Source organism: Lampetra planeri, chromosome 9 (genome assembly GCF_965212315.1).
Source record: "Lampetra planeri chromosome 9, kcLamPlan1.2.h2, whole genome shotgun sequence".
NCBI lineage: Eukaryota > Metazoa > Chordata > Hyperoartia > Petromyzontiformes > Petromyzontidae > Lampetra > Lampetra planeri.
This window is the reverse complement of record NC_136115.1, coordinates 13,079,534-13,093,417: the sequence shown is the minus strand read 5'-3', so window position 1 is coordinate 13,093,417 and position 13,884 is coordinate 13,079,534.

The window sequence follows — 13,884 nt, the reverse complement described above, 5'->3', positions numbered from 1 at the left end:
TCACATGGCACAGGGAGTAGGTGTGGTGATTCTGCACGTCGCATGGCGACCTTGCGTCTTTGGCGCCACCTGGTAAGGCTAAAACAGTCGTTACATCGCTCTGCCTGCTGGAAACTTGCCAAGGAAACCCCTCCAGTGCCTGGAGAGACGCCCCCCCCTCCCACGCCCCCAGCGTGTCGCGTGCAACGCAGATGTCGGCTCGAGCAACAAGCGCGCGTCGCGATTTTTTGAGGGCTGCAGAGCTGAACTTGGCGAGGCCACCATTATTCGCTCCCCCTTTCTCTCTGGGTTCTCCCGTAAGCGAGGGCTCGTGTGATGTTCCTGACGGAAAAAAGACGTCTCGAAGAAGACGAGAGATGTCTTCACGCATCCGTCTCTCCACATACCGCCGGCCACACGGAGCTCTGGGGGGGGGGGGGGTGCACGATTTCGGCATCGTTTATTCAAGACGCGCAAAACGCCAGGCCAGTGTTAAGATGCACCCGTGGTGTCTCATCATCGACAGTCGGACTCGCTTGACTCGATGCTTGGACTGCCGATCGGACAGGCAGGTGCACCTGCGATGAGCACGGTTGGCTACGTACGGTGCGAAAGAAGTTCAACATACAAGTACCCCTCCCATTATGTTGTGGTTGGGGGTGGGCCTAGTTTGACCCAACCATACAACTCAAAATAATCATCGGCGTCGGGCTGATGGATTGTGAAAATATTCTTGTTGCGATGGATGTGCAAATTCGGCTATTGCTTATGTCTGCAAATGGGTCCTCGGTATCTGCTGATGGCTGCTGAATCGTTCGTTGACCTGCGCACGCGTCCAGAGAATTCGTTCTAAGCAATCTGGCAAGTGCGCTTTAAAGTCGCTGCCATTAATTGTCACGGATGAATCGGCGACCTCTGTTCGCTTTCGTTATAAATATTTTAGTGTGCTCTGTCGCACTTCAATTGATGTCGGTAACCTTTCATTTTAAAAGAAGAGATTGTTAGAGCCTCCCGTCACCATGGTTGAATTATTCACGACGGCAATCACCAGTATTACGACATGTTTTTACCCAGGAAAGTTTTGCAACTTTTTGCAGGAGGGTCATGCTAAGTTTTCTCAGTAGGGGGGCCCACAATTGCCATGTTGCCTACTCTTTTTGGAAATTGTCTCTTGTGAAGCTGTGGCGCAGACTGCATGCATGGCAATGGGTAAATCCAACCGCAGTATTATCCATGGCGCCCGACAGTATCGAACCGCGAGCCTCTGCAACAAACCGGTAAATGTACCGCCACGGTGACTAGGAGATGTTAACTACCTCGCCTGGTATACAGGAGGCCGTGGGTTCGATTCCGTCCCTGACGATGCCTGTACATTTGGAGTTTGTTTACGTTATCCCCGTGTCCAATTATTTTTCTCCACATTTAGAATCAACGTGTTTAAGGTATTTGGCTGCTATACATTTCGACATGATAAGCCACTTCGTTTAAGCTATCGTTTGTGGCCAGGTCGCTTCTGAAAAAGAGCTCTATAGCTCAGTGGGCCTTAGCCCGGTAAAATACAAATAGTTGAACTTTCATCGATATTCATGAAAGGAACCTCCGTTCGCTCTTATGAGCTCTGTTGGGGATGCTTGTCTGCGTGTGCATCTTCGATGGATGCCCGCCACTGGGAATGCCGAGTGAATTCTAATTGGTCACGAGAGGTGGAGGATGCGAGTGAGTGCAGGCGAGAGCTGCAGGACAAGTCGTCTTGGAGCTCTCGTCCTCTCTCCCGCCTCTCCTCTCTCCCGTCTCCATGCCTCTCATCTCTCTTGCTTTACCTGCCTCTCTCTTCTCCATACCTTTCCTCTCTTTCCTTCCTCTTCAGTCCCTGACCTCTCTCTCTCCCTGCCTCTCATTTCCCTTCCTCTCCCTACCTTTCTTCTCCATACCTATCCCCTCTCTCTCTCACCTCTCCCTGTCTCTCTCTTTTTCATGCCTCTCGCCTCTTTCCCTGCCTTTCTTTTTTTTCTTAAACCTTGCACATTTATTGAGGACGGTTAAGTGCTACGGCTCTGCTTCTTCAGGGTGGGGCCTGTGCTCTCTTCACACATGGCCTCTTCCTCTCCTGGTTGCGTCTGTACCTTCACCTGGGCAGGCCGCTGATATGAGCCCATGCCAGCAGCTCTCGGCCTCCTGAGAAAAAGGCGCCTCCCGCAGCCTCTTGAGCCTTTGCTTGTGTGTTTTAGTCTTGAAATGCACGTTCAGGGTCTGCAGGTCGATGGAATACCGCGCGCTGTGCAGGTGTAGTGGTGGTATTGACGTGCGCCGACTGTGACAGTGATGGATCACGGGGCGGCGCGGGGTGCGGGGTTGGGCACGCGTTGTGGGCGTGGTGTGGACGCGCGCGCCGGGAGTGACAGATGACGGGGCGGCGCGGAGTGAGTGGTGAGGCACGATGAGATGTGGGAAAAGAGGATCGTAGCCAGCGCCCGGCGATTGGTCGAATAAGTGGGTGCTCGCAGCGACGTCCGCAGGTGGGGTATAAAGGGGGACGCGCGAGAGCACTCGGGGAGAGTTACCCAGTTGAAGACCCGAAGACGGAGCTGAAGACTTAGTCGCCGAGTAGCTAAGTGGATGTTGGTCATCCGAGTAGCTCAGTGGCGTTAGTCGCCGAGTAGCTAAGTGGATGTTGGTCATCCGAGTAGCTCAGTGGCGTTAGTCGCCGAGTAGCTAAGTGGATGTTGGTCATCCGAGTAGCTCAGTGGGCGTTAGTCGCCAAGTAGCTAAGTGGGTGGTTGTCACCCGAGTACTAAGTGGATGTTGGTCATCCGAGTAGCTCAGTGGCGTTAGTCGCCGAGTAGCTAAGTGGATGTTGGTCATCCGAGTAGCTCAGTGGGCGTTAGTCGCCAAGTAGCTAAGTGGGTGTTTGTCACCCGAGTACTAAGTGGATGTTGGTCATCCGAGTAGCTCAGTGGGCGTTAGTCGCCAAGTAGCTAAGTAGGTGTTTGTCACCCGAGATACAAAGTAGGTGTTAGTCACCTGTAAACGAGTTTGATAAAATAAAGAGTGTGTTACCCGTGAAGTCGTCTCCCGCCGAGTTACTACATTACACAGGCAATAATAGTGCCGAGCGCTCCCCGGCAGGTCCACGTCCTCCGGCTGGTGCAGCATGCCGGCGTGCAGCTGCTGGTCCAGGTCCCGCGTGCGCCTCTTCACCTTCATCAGCTGGGACGTCTTGGCGCGCTGCTTGTGCGTGCGAGCCATCGTCTCCGCCGACAAACCTGTCCCGGGGATGTCTCCCTTCTTCACCTCGTTCACCTCGTCCCGTCTTCTTCCCCACGTGCGGTCACGTTGGAGAACAGCAGCTGATCGTGCTTCCCCCTGCCTCTCACCTCTTTCCCTGCCTCTCTCTTTTCCATACCTATCCTTTCTCTCTCTCCCCCCTGTCTGTCCCGTCTCCCTGCATCTGTGTGTGTACAGTACTCGACTGATGTCCGTCAATTTGGTCAAATGTCAGTCGTTCATAAAGTCCCCAAATCGAGCGCGAATTGTGTGAACTTCTGATTTGATGTTTGGCGAGCGGCGAGCAACAACCCTGGACGCTGACTTTTTGTTTGTTTTGTCCTGACGCTTTTTTTTTACCCACCGCAGCATGTCCCAAGTCTCGCAGGACAGGACCTTGTTTTTAACGTTCATCCTTCACCCGTCTATCTATAGTTATATTTGTAACGTACAATTTTAATGAGGGGATGTGTGGTATTGTATTGATGTAGTCTGGGGCTGGGTGTTTTTTTGCTGTTTGTGTTGCTGCCTTTCTCACGCCTGGGAATTGGTGTACTTATGCCATTTGAACTTTTATTCTTTATCTATTTTACATATTTGTGTTTAGTCTTTTGCCTACCTTCTTTGCACTCATCAGGTTGGGTTGGGTTTGTTGGCATTTTTGTAACTTTCTGTCACGCCCTTACTTGGGCGTCTGTGAAAAGGAACTTCATAGCTCATCGATTTATCCAGGCCAAAGAAAGATTCTGACCTCTCATCTGCACCTGTGCAACCTTGCCGACACACGGGATTGTCTGGCTCCAGCGGCTGGGCAGACACTGGTCCACGCCTCCATTACTGCTCGCCTGGACTCCTTGCAGCTCGCTCTTGCCCTGCCTCTCCCTGCCTCTCTCTCACACACACACACCCCGCGCCCCCCGTGGATCATCAATGGCTCTGCCTCTTCCTTCCCAGCCTCGAGCCCCCCCCCCCACCACCCCCCACGTGGCACGCCGCCCTGCTGCTTGAGCCCGAGGACCCGGTCTGGCGCGGCAAGCGTTGGCGATACACCGGGCGACGCTTCGTGTGCACGTGTGTGTGTGCACGTGTGGACGTGTGTACGTGTGTGTTTGCACGTGTGCGTACGCACGTGTGTACGTGTGCACGTGTGCACGTGTGTGTGTGCAAGTGTGTGCACGTGTGTGTGTGCACGTGTGCAAGTGTATGTGTGCAAGTGTGCACGTGTGTGTGCACGTGTGTGTATACATGAGTGTGTACGTGAGTACGTGTGCACGTGTGCGTGTGCACGTGTGTGCGCACGTGTGTGCACGTGTGTACGTGAGTGTGTATGTGTGTACGTGTGCACGTGTGTGTTGAACTTCCTTCGCACGGTGCGTGGCCAACAGTGCTCTTGGGAGGTGCGGGTGTGCTCAGTCCCACGTGGAGTCCAGTCGCGCAGGAGTCGGAGTACTCGCCCGGAGTGAGCAGCAGGAGGAGGTGTGTGCGTCGCCTCGTTGGTGAGAAATCGCTTTAAACATGTAACGACTTTTATAATCGCAGCCCTTTCTCAAAAACTACTGCTGGATGAAGGTTCCTCACCCCTCCTTGTCGATCGTTTGGAGTTGTTTGATCATAGGGGCCGTCCATAAATGAAGTCACGCACCTGGGGGGGGGGGTCAGGCATTTGTGACGATGTGTGACGGGGGGGGGGGGTGAGAAATGTGACGTCACATCAAAATGCGCAACTTTAAATAAATATAGACAACACGTTCTACATAATGAAATATACTTTTTAATAAATGTTTTCTCCTACAACATCAGAGTGCAGCGCCACATTAAGTACGCACTACAATGACAATAGTTTAAAGCGATCTGAAGCATATTTTATTTTCAAAATGGAAATATGGTTTTGGGGGGAGGGGCAGAGCTTTGTGACGTCATATTTGAGGGGGGGTCTGACTTTTTGTGACGCCGTGTGACGAGGGGGGGGGGTCAAAAATCGTCAAATCGCGTGACGTCATTTATGGACGGCCCCATACTTCACCACTCTGGTCCGGGTGCGGGTTGGTGAATGAGGGTGGGGGGGTAAGACACGACACGGCCCAGGACCGGCCCGGATATCATTGTCATTGATGTTAGCCGTGAACCAGGAATTGAACTCGGGGGTCAGCTGGTCTCAGAGCGCAGTGAGTGCGTCAGCCACTTCTCCACCGCTCCTTGCCCCAGCGACCTGCCTATCACAGGTGATAGCTCGACGAAGTGGGCTTATCCTCGTGTGGATATTTATAGCAGCCAGGTCATCCAAATCATCTGGGCGCCTCCCCACTTGCGTACTGAGCAATCCCGTATCCACCCTCGCAGTGCGACGGTGATGGCTGGCAATCCAACCCTGTGCGCTGTGCCGATGTCCCTTTTGATTTAAAGCCGAGTGGACTCACAATCAGCTCAGCGAAATGTCCCCACCCAATCGTGAAATGTCGTGAGATCCTCCCCCCCCCGCACATCAACGCCGCTGCTGACGCAGCCACGAATTGGCACCCTTGCTCGTCACGTGACGACTTTTTAATTTGCTGTGTCGGGTGGAAGAGGGTGGACAACACACGCAGTTTACTTACGCGGCCATCTGACCCAAAATATGAATCGCGAATCTTAATCATCGGCTTCCTCCCTACTCCCAACAAGCAATGGGAATGGCCTTAATCTGCATGAGCAGTTGTTTAATTGGGCGCGTGGTTAAAATTTTACATTTCTACGCTGGTGGTGATGGCAGGCGGGGGGGGAACAAACATTGTCAGAAGAAAAACTGAAAACTGTGGCAGAGAATCATCGAGCGACGCTTGCGATTACATCAGGGCAGACGCGATCGGGTTATTGATCTCACGAACATCGTCAAGACAACCGAGCCAAGGCTTTAGCAGCACGCATCCCCCGGCTGGATGGGGCGGTGGTCAACCGTGATGACGGAGTCGCGGCCAAGAATCGGCATCTTTATACTGGAGGAGGAATCCGATAAGCTGCAAAGCGCTTTTTTCCCACAGATGTCCAGTAACGTGGGGGGGGGGGGCACGGGGTCAGAACGTTAAGAGGAATGGAACGCGTCGGAGAGAACCTCTAACGAAGGGATGGAGCGATTGCGCGGTTGGCTACGTACGCTGCGAAAGAGAAGTTGAACGTACACGCAATGACATCCGTTGCACGTGAACGGTGCTGAGTGCGTGTGGTCGCAATCGCAGACTGAACCCCGGGGAAGGCCTTCAGCCAGCAGTGGATTAACCACGGCTGATGATGATGATGATGGTGGCGGGGTTCAGCCGACCCTTGGCACGACCGCTATCCACAATGGACGAGTGTTGGTTTTAGGAATTCGAGCCTCCGATCACTGGTCAGTGTAAATAAATACTGTACACATTTATACATTTAAGTTTTTAAGTGTCATTATCCAGGGTGCTTCCAAAAAAAGGTTTCACACTTATATGGGACTATCGTTTTTATTGGGAAAAAAACTGATAATACGCTGTAATATGATAACAAATGTATTTTGATAGCTTCAAAGAGTCTCCACTTGCTCGCCATCGTTGTCAACGCGTGCCTGGGATCTTCTCCAGAGCCCGGAGGCAGATTTCCTGTGGCGTTCTTGCAAATTCTCAGAAGTGTGAACATTTTATTTTTTAAGCACCCTGTATACATTTTTTTATTTTTAAATGTCATCATATTTGTTCAGAAGAGGGCCCTCTTTGAAACATTTGGCCAATTTCTTGAAAGCACCTCGTCATGGGGAGGTCGGCAGCCTACCGCCTCGTCCAGGCCCAGCCAAATGATCCCCACGCGGGTCTCGCACGGACGCACGCGGGCGCGTTAATCTCCACGCGATCCACCAATCCCACCACCACCACCCTGGCAGTACTCGGGCTTACGAGGGGCGCGCGTCATCATCGGCAGCGCTCGCTGACGCGTCCCGAGCGGCTTTAAGCCGCGCGCCCCAAGCGGTTGCCACCTTTGTTATTGTTGTCGTTGTTAATCTGTCGTCGTGTGCGGGGCAGTCGGTACGAGCGGTGGGCATCGTGTTGACAGCCTGGCCTCGCCACCCGTCCATGTGCGTGCGGGAAGTTCCGCTGGTTGACGCAGGGCTAGACATTGAAGAACGAGAGGGTTGTGCCAACGGCCATTTGCGCAGCGGAGAAGGGGCCAGCCGAATGTTGTTGTTATTATTTTTTGAAAAAAAGTGCAGCGATTCTCAACCTTTCGTCGGGTCGCCGGGTTCGTAGCGCAGCGCGCTAACCGCTGCGCCACCGCTCTCTGCCCACACTGCCCCCCCACACAGTCTATGGCATCCGTTTACAGGTTCCTGACTTTCGAAACCGGTAACACAACGCGGCCACCGGGTTACCGTTTAATCGGCCCAGCGGTTCTCAACAAGGAGGGGTGCTGCTGCTGCTGTCGCCCTCCTGGTGGAGTGCTTTTGCTGTTGCAACCGAAGTGGCCCCCACCCCTTGCCTGAGCCCACGTGCTTCTGGCAAACAAATGTACGAACAATGATCGCCAATATCTTAACCGACGGTCCATTTTGCGAGGTTATGTGCCTCGCTCAGCTCGTAAATGCGAGCGAATACCAAAAAAAATGAAACGGACGCTCTGTGCTTGTTCTCGCTCGCTGGTTACTCTGTTTACCATCGGGGAGTTTAGAAAGGTCTTTTGCATCGTTCTATAGGTCACCATATGGATTCGAATGTCGTCGTAGTTATTTGATATTATTTTATATTCTGCTGCTGCTTCTTCTTCCATGCGTCGGCAGATTCATACAACGTGATCATTATTCACCAACGACTCTCGCGTGTGGTATCATTTCACACACACACGCGGGAGGGACAACCCCCACCGGCTTCGCACAGATGCATGCAAGAATCCCGTCGCTGTCAAAGCTCTCGTGTCGTGGCTGACGCTTCAACCCTGGCCTACCGCCTGCCCACGGGGTGGCGCAATTCGGCAGTGCATTGGGAGTCATGTCGCTTGAGAGGAGCATGATGCTCGGTGCACCTAGCCTGGCACAAGCGCCCGTGGGTGACGTCACCGCCACTTAGTGCCGGTTGTTGCTGAGAGCGTCCGAGTCGGAGGAGTTGTATGTTGGGCAACTTAATTCCGTCGGTGATTGTTTTATTTTAAAGCCGCTGTCTTGTCCTGGAGGGTGTCTCAGAAGACTCGTCCAGAGTCGCGTGAGTGGGAATCTCGAGATTCATTCACGACCAGAGTTGCCAGGGTGCCGCTGGATTTCAGTGTTCAGGAAATTGCATTGCACTCTTAAGTAATCCGCAGTGTAGAAGACCATGAATGCGATTTTTTTTCACGTAACTTTCATTCTTAATTTTAATAAAACTCTATATATGTTGTTTGTCTCTTAATCGTGATTCTTTACACGCTTTCATTTAACTCACTCTGTCTGTTGTTGTAGTTGTTGTATCCTCAAATCAAAATTTTACCCACTTACCAATGTGGTATCGACTGCAAACTTGGTATACTTATGTCATACTATTGTATCATAACAAAATAAAAATAAAGATATTTTAAAACATTATTTTGTATATGTTATGTTTCGGCTTGGCTCTAATTGTCCACGGTAAACTGACTGTAATTCACCACGGTTCCTTACGCTATGGCAAGCTTCGGGGCCACTTCCTGGAGTCATGGAGTTCTTCCATTAATAGTACGGTACATTTCATTAAAGGGCGTTTTTAAAAAAGTTTGTCTTTAATATTACTTATTTAATATGGTGATTGCTAGTTTTAATGGTCGGTCAGTTTCCTGGGTGAACACGTGGGCTCGGTTTTGCCCAAGCCTGGCCGAACTGGCTCAACGAGCTTAATAACCGAATGAAGACACAGATGTGCCATCAACACGTGGTGCGAATAATAGATTGGATGTATTTATAATCCAGGTACGAGGCTGTTGTGGCCAGACGTCTCTGTTTTAAAGCAATACGTTTCATAATTCAGTTTTCCATGGGAGTCCAGTTTACCATGAAAGTCCATTTTACCATGGAAGTCCAGTTTACCATGGGAATCCAGTTTACCATGGAAGTCCAGTTTACCATGGAAGTCCAGTTTACGATGGGAGTCCAGTTCACCATGGAAGTTCATTTTACCATGGGAGTCTAGTGTACCATGGGAGTCCAGTTTACCATGGAATTCCAGTTTACCATGAAATTCCAGTTTACCATGGAATTCCAGTTGACCATGGAGGTCCAGTTTACCATGAAAGTCCAGTGCATCATGGAAGCCCAGTTCACCATGGAAGTCCAGTTTACCATGGAAGTTCAGTTTACCATGGGAGTCCAGTGCACCATGGAAGCCCAGTTCACCATGAACATCCAATGCACCATGGAAGTCCAGTTTACCATGGAAGTCCAGTTTACCATGGAAGTCCAGGGCACCATAGGCAGTGTTCGGCAACCTGTGGCACCGCAGCCGCATGCGGCTCTTCAAAGGGCTGTTTCGTGACGTCATTGGCGCCTCTTGAAACATTGCACTTTTTTTCAAATCGAATTCGACAACAACAACAAAAACACTCTTCTTGTTCTTTAATTATTATTTCCCTTCTACGTGACTTTACCGAAAGAACCAAGAATATGAATCACTGCAGTCACGAAAGTTCTAAATCGAAATTTAACTCTTCTTGTCATTTTGGTTTGGATGGAACGTGCTGGGTCGGATCTGGGAGCGAAACGTCGGACGTCATGCCGATCAACACTCGGCACCACCGGCAAGCTCGCGGGAGAGCCGTGCAGAAGCAGCAGCAGCGACGAGCTGGGGGGGGACGCGGCCTGCTCGCTGCGGCTGCCGAGTCGCGCCTGACCATCCGCTTGTGACCTGAGGCTGATATTAAGTTGCAACTGATGCAGCGGTTTACCGTACTGGACACTGTGTAGGATTGGACGACAGCGTGGAGAGTTAAATAGTGTCGTCTTGTTGTTGTTGTTGTCGTCGTCGTTCAGAGACAAAACAAACAAACGGAGCCAGAGAGAGGAAGAACTAACAGAGAGAGAGAGTGGATTCATGGCGACCTAAAGAGATTGGTTGCAGAAGGTTGTGGCCACTACTTGAGCATGTTGGCACTCCAAGACAGGGAGGAAAGTGGAAACAACAAATGACGAAATGTGCAGAGGACACCTCCTGGGGCAATCTGACCCCCATGGGTCGTGGCGGTGATGATGACGATGCCCGGACTCGGCAGGAGAAGACGCCCCAGCACAGATTGATTGGTGACCCCGGGGGCTTTGGTCCAATGGGCCCGATCAGAATTTGGTGACACCCAACGGTAACAACAACTTTAGTGGCACCGATTTTTTTTTTAATACGTGTGTGGATTACTATTGATATTTTACCCGGTGGGGCTCACTGAGCTACCTAGATATATTGTTTTCAGAACGCGACCTGGCTATCACAAACGATAGCTCAACGAATTGGCTCATCGTCGTGTGGAAATCGATAGCAGCCAAATATTCTAAATGTGGAGGGGAACATGCACATACATTGGCGTCGGGGTCTGGGTCGAACCCACGACCTCCTGTTATACCATGCGAGGTAGTTAACTAGATTAGCGGATGGTTTCATAACCCACTAATCTCAAATGGCCATCGCATATCGCAATGTTGTCGGCCACATCAAGACATTGAGCCGCGAGCAGAGTCGTGTAACCTCGAGGTGGCACCCAACAGCGACGTCTCCTGGCTTTGACTCGTGAACCCTCTTTGTGCCCCAAAATTCATTTTTTTACCGACTCGTAATCTGACATGGACCTTAGCCCTCCGAGCCTTCATGCCAGCACGTTCCATCGCACTGCATTCCGTACCTAATTTAGAATTTTTGCAAGTTTTGCTGAATCGTCATGCGTTAACATTCAGATTTTTGTGTTAACCGCTCAAACATTTTTTTTACTGAACTATTCTTTATTTTAGCAGGTGAGGCCCACTGAGCTATGGAGCTTTTTTCAGAAGCGGCCTGGCCACCACAAATGTTAGCTCGACGAAGTGGCTTATCACGTGGACATTTACAGCAGCCAAACGACTCTCAACGCACGATTCTAAATGTGGAGCGGAATAACCGGAGGACCCGGAGAAAAATCCACACCACCACGGAGAAGAGAGACACGCAAACTCCAAATATACAGCAGGTGTCAGAGTCGGGATCGAACCCACGACGTCCTGCACGCCAGGCGAGGGAGTTAACATCTCCACGGGAAGAGACACGCAAACTCCAAATATACAGCAGGTGTCATGGTCGGGATCGAACCCACGACGTCCTGCACGCCAGGCCGAGGGAGTTAACATCCCTCGCCGAAGTTTCTCCGCCGCTCAGAGTAGGGAAAGGACAGCGCTCATCATTGCTGGGTTTCGTGATGCCACGGGAGGTAATTCCACATTCCTATGCCCGGGGGACGGTCTCTCCATTGGAGGATCGCCGTTGGCTTCTGATGAAGTGATTCAGTCAGAGCGCGATGTACCCCCCCCCCACCCCCTTTCTACGTCGTTTCGCAAATACGTCGTCGCCTTGTTATGATCAACACCGCCACTACCCCGATGTGCGTCGCCTCAACCCCCACACTCACGTCGCTCACGGTACCGTCCCTTCACCTTATCCATCACCTCTCAGCCCTTCGCCTGCACCACCACCACCCACTACAACTACCACCACCGCCCACTAGTAACTACCACGACTACCCTGTCAATCGCTTCGAGTTACGTCGTTTCGATATTCGTCATCGCATCGCCGACCGAAGAGAAGCCTCGCGTGATCTTAAGAGTGCTCCACCCTAAACCGCATCCATCTGCACAAACCATGGCAGTAGATGCGGATGTCCTGATGCACAAATGGAAAATAAGTTAAAATGTCCAGTGGTGTGCCACTGTGGTCATCCAGAACAGACGGTACAACGTCTCACGACGCGATGCCCGATCCACAAATACGAAGGAGACATCGTCGCAGCGATTACACTCCGCTGCTCCTGACGCAGTCATTACCTGGGCTTCACCACCTGATTGTGAAATTGTAGTCGTTGCTCTCCATCTACATCAGCAGCCATACGAAAGGAGAATTGGATAGGAAGCATTTCGGGTGACTTATTCATTGACTTTTGCCCACCCTCCCACAGTAATAATATATTTTATAACCATGGGAGAACAACTCACGGGGTAGCACCAATGAACTGAGATAACCTTGATGCTGGTGCCACTTTGGGCTATTATCTTTGGCCACGTGTCGTCCTTGGCCCCCATGCAACCCACGGTCTTGATGCACTAGAAGACGAAGAAGATCAAGATCTCAAGGGTATGTTTTCAGGAGGTTCCTGCATTGGGATGTTTGGCCAATTCCGTGCGTGAGCGTCGTCGGGAGCGTCTGGAGAGGCCCTGTCGCGCCGTACGAAGGGAGGCAACGCTCCAAACCCCGCACGGATGGATACAACTCCTCCGTCGTTCTTTACCGGGGAACTGATGTTGCTTTATTTAGACGCTCGAGACTGCCTTTCTCCTTGATCTAATCACGCCTCGTGTGGCTTTTACTCATCGTAATTTCTAATCGCGAAAAGTGGCTCCTCCGCATTGTAATTATAACCCAGAATCATCATCATTATCATCATCATCAGCAGCAGCAGCCGTCGCACGTGCTAAGTGAGTGCGCGGTTCGTGAGTGCCGGCCGCAGCTGCCTCGCCTGGTTGAGTGGGAGAGTGATTGGGCCGAGAATGAGAGGCACGGACAGAGACAAAGACAAACAAAATATTCCGTGTAGCCTTAACAGACCGTGTAGGGCAAGCGCTGTTAGCGAGCACCTATAGAGGCATGAACAGAGAGAGCACAGACACACGGCCACCCTATCACCAGCGAGAGTATCTGAACCGGTCCTGGGCCTCCCCTAGGTTGACTCAGCCTCAAATGAGTACTCGGTAGGGCGTGTAAACATCGTCACTCGGGAGACTAATGCAGCCGGGCGTGGTGTTAGCCACCCACAGCCCTTCGTGTGCCACAGTGCCGGCCTTCACGAAGTGCTACTCACTAACAGCACTTGCCCCAACAATCTGTTGAGGCTATACGGGAGGGGGGGGGTTCTTTGGCTGTGCGAGCGTGTGTAAACACTCACGACAGAGCAGCTGTTTTGTTTTTCGTGGGCAAACATCTGGGAGGAGGGGTGGGGGGAGCACTTCCGTGGTCAGATTGCGTATCTCACAACCGAGTTCAAGTCCATCCTGGGGTCGACTCAGGCCATTAACGTCATTTGTCATCATCATCGTCGTCGTGGAACCAGATTGTCTACAATCGTCATCCTCAAATTGGATAATGTCAATCGTCATCATGCAAGGCGTCAGTGACCATCATCACCATCATCACCACCATCATCATCACCATCATCACCATCATCACCACCATCACCATCATCACCACCATCATCATCATCACCATCATCACCACCATCATCACCACCATCACGACCATCATCATCACCATCATCACCATCACCACCATCATCATCACCATCATCACCATCATCACCATCATCACCATCATCACCATCGTAGCCAACCACGCTGATCGGAGGTGCGGGGGAAGGACAACAAACTAACACACGAACAATCAGTTTCAAAGAAAGTATTTTCAATGTAGAATATTTAAAAGTGCG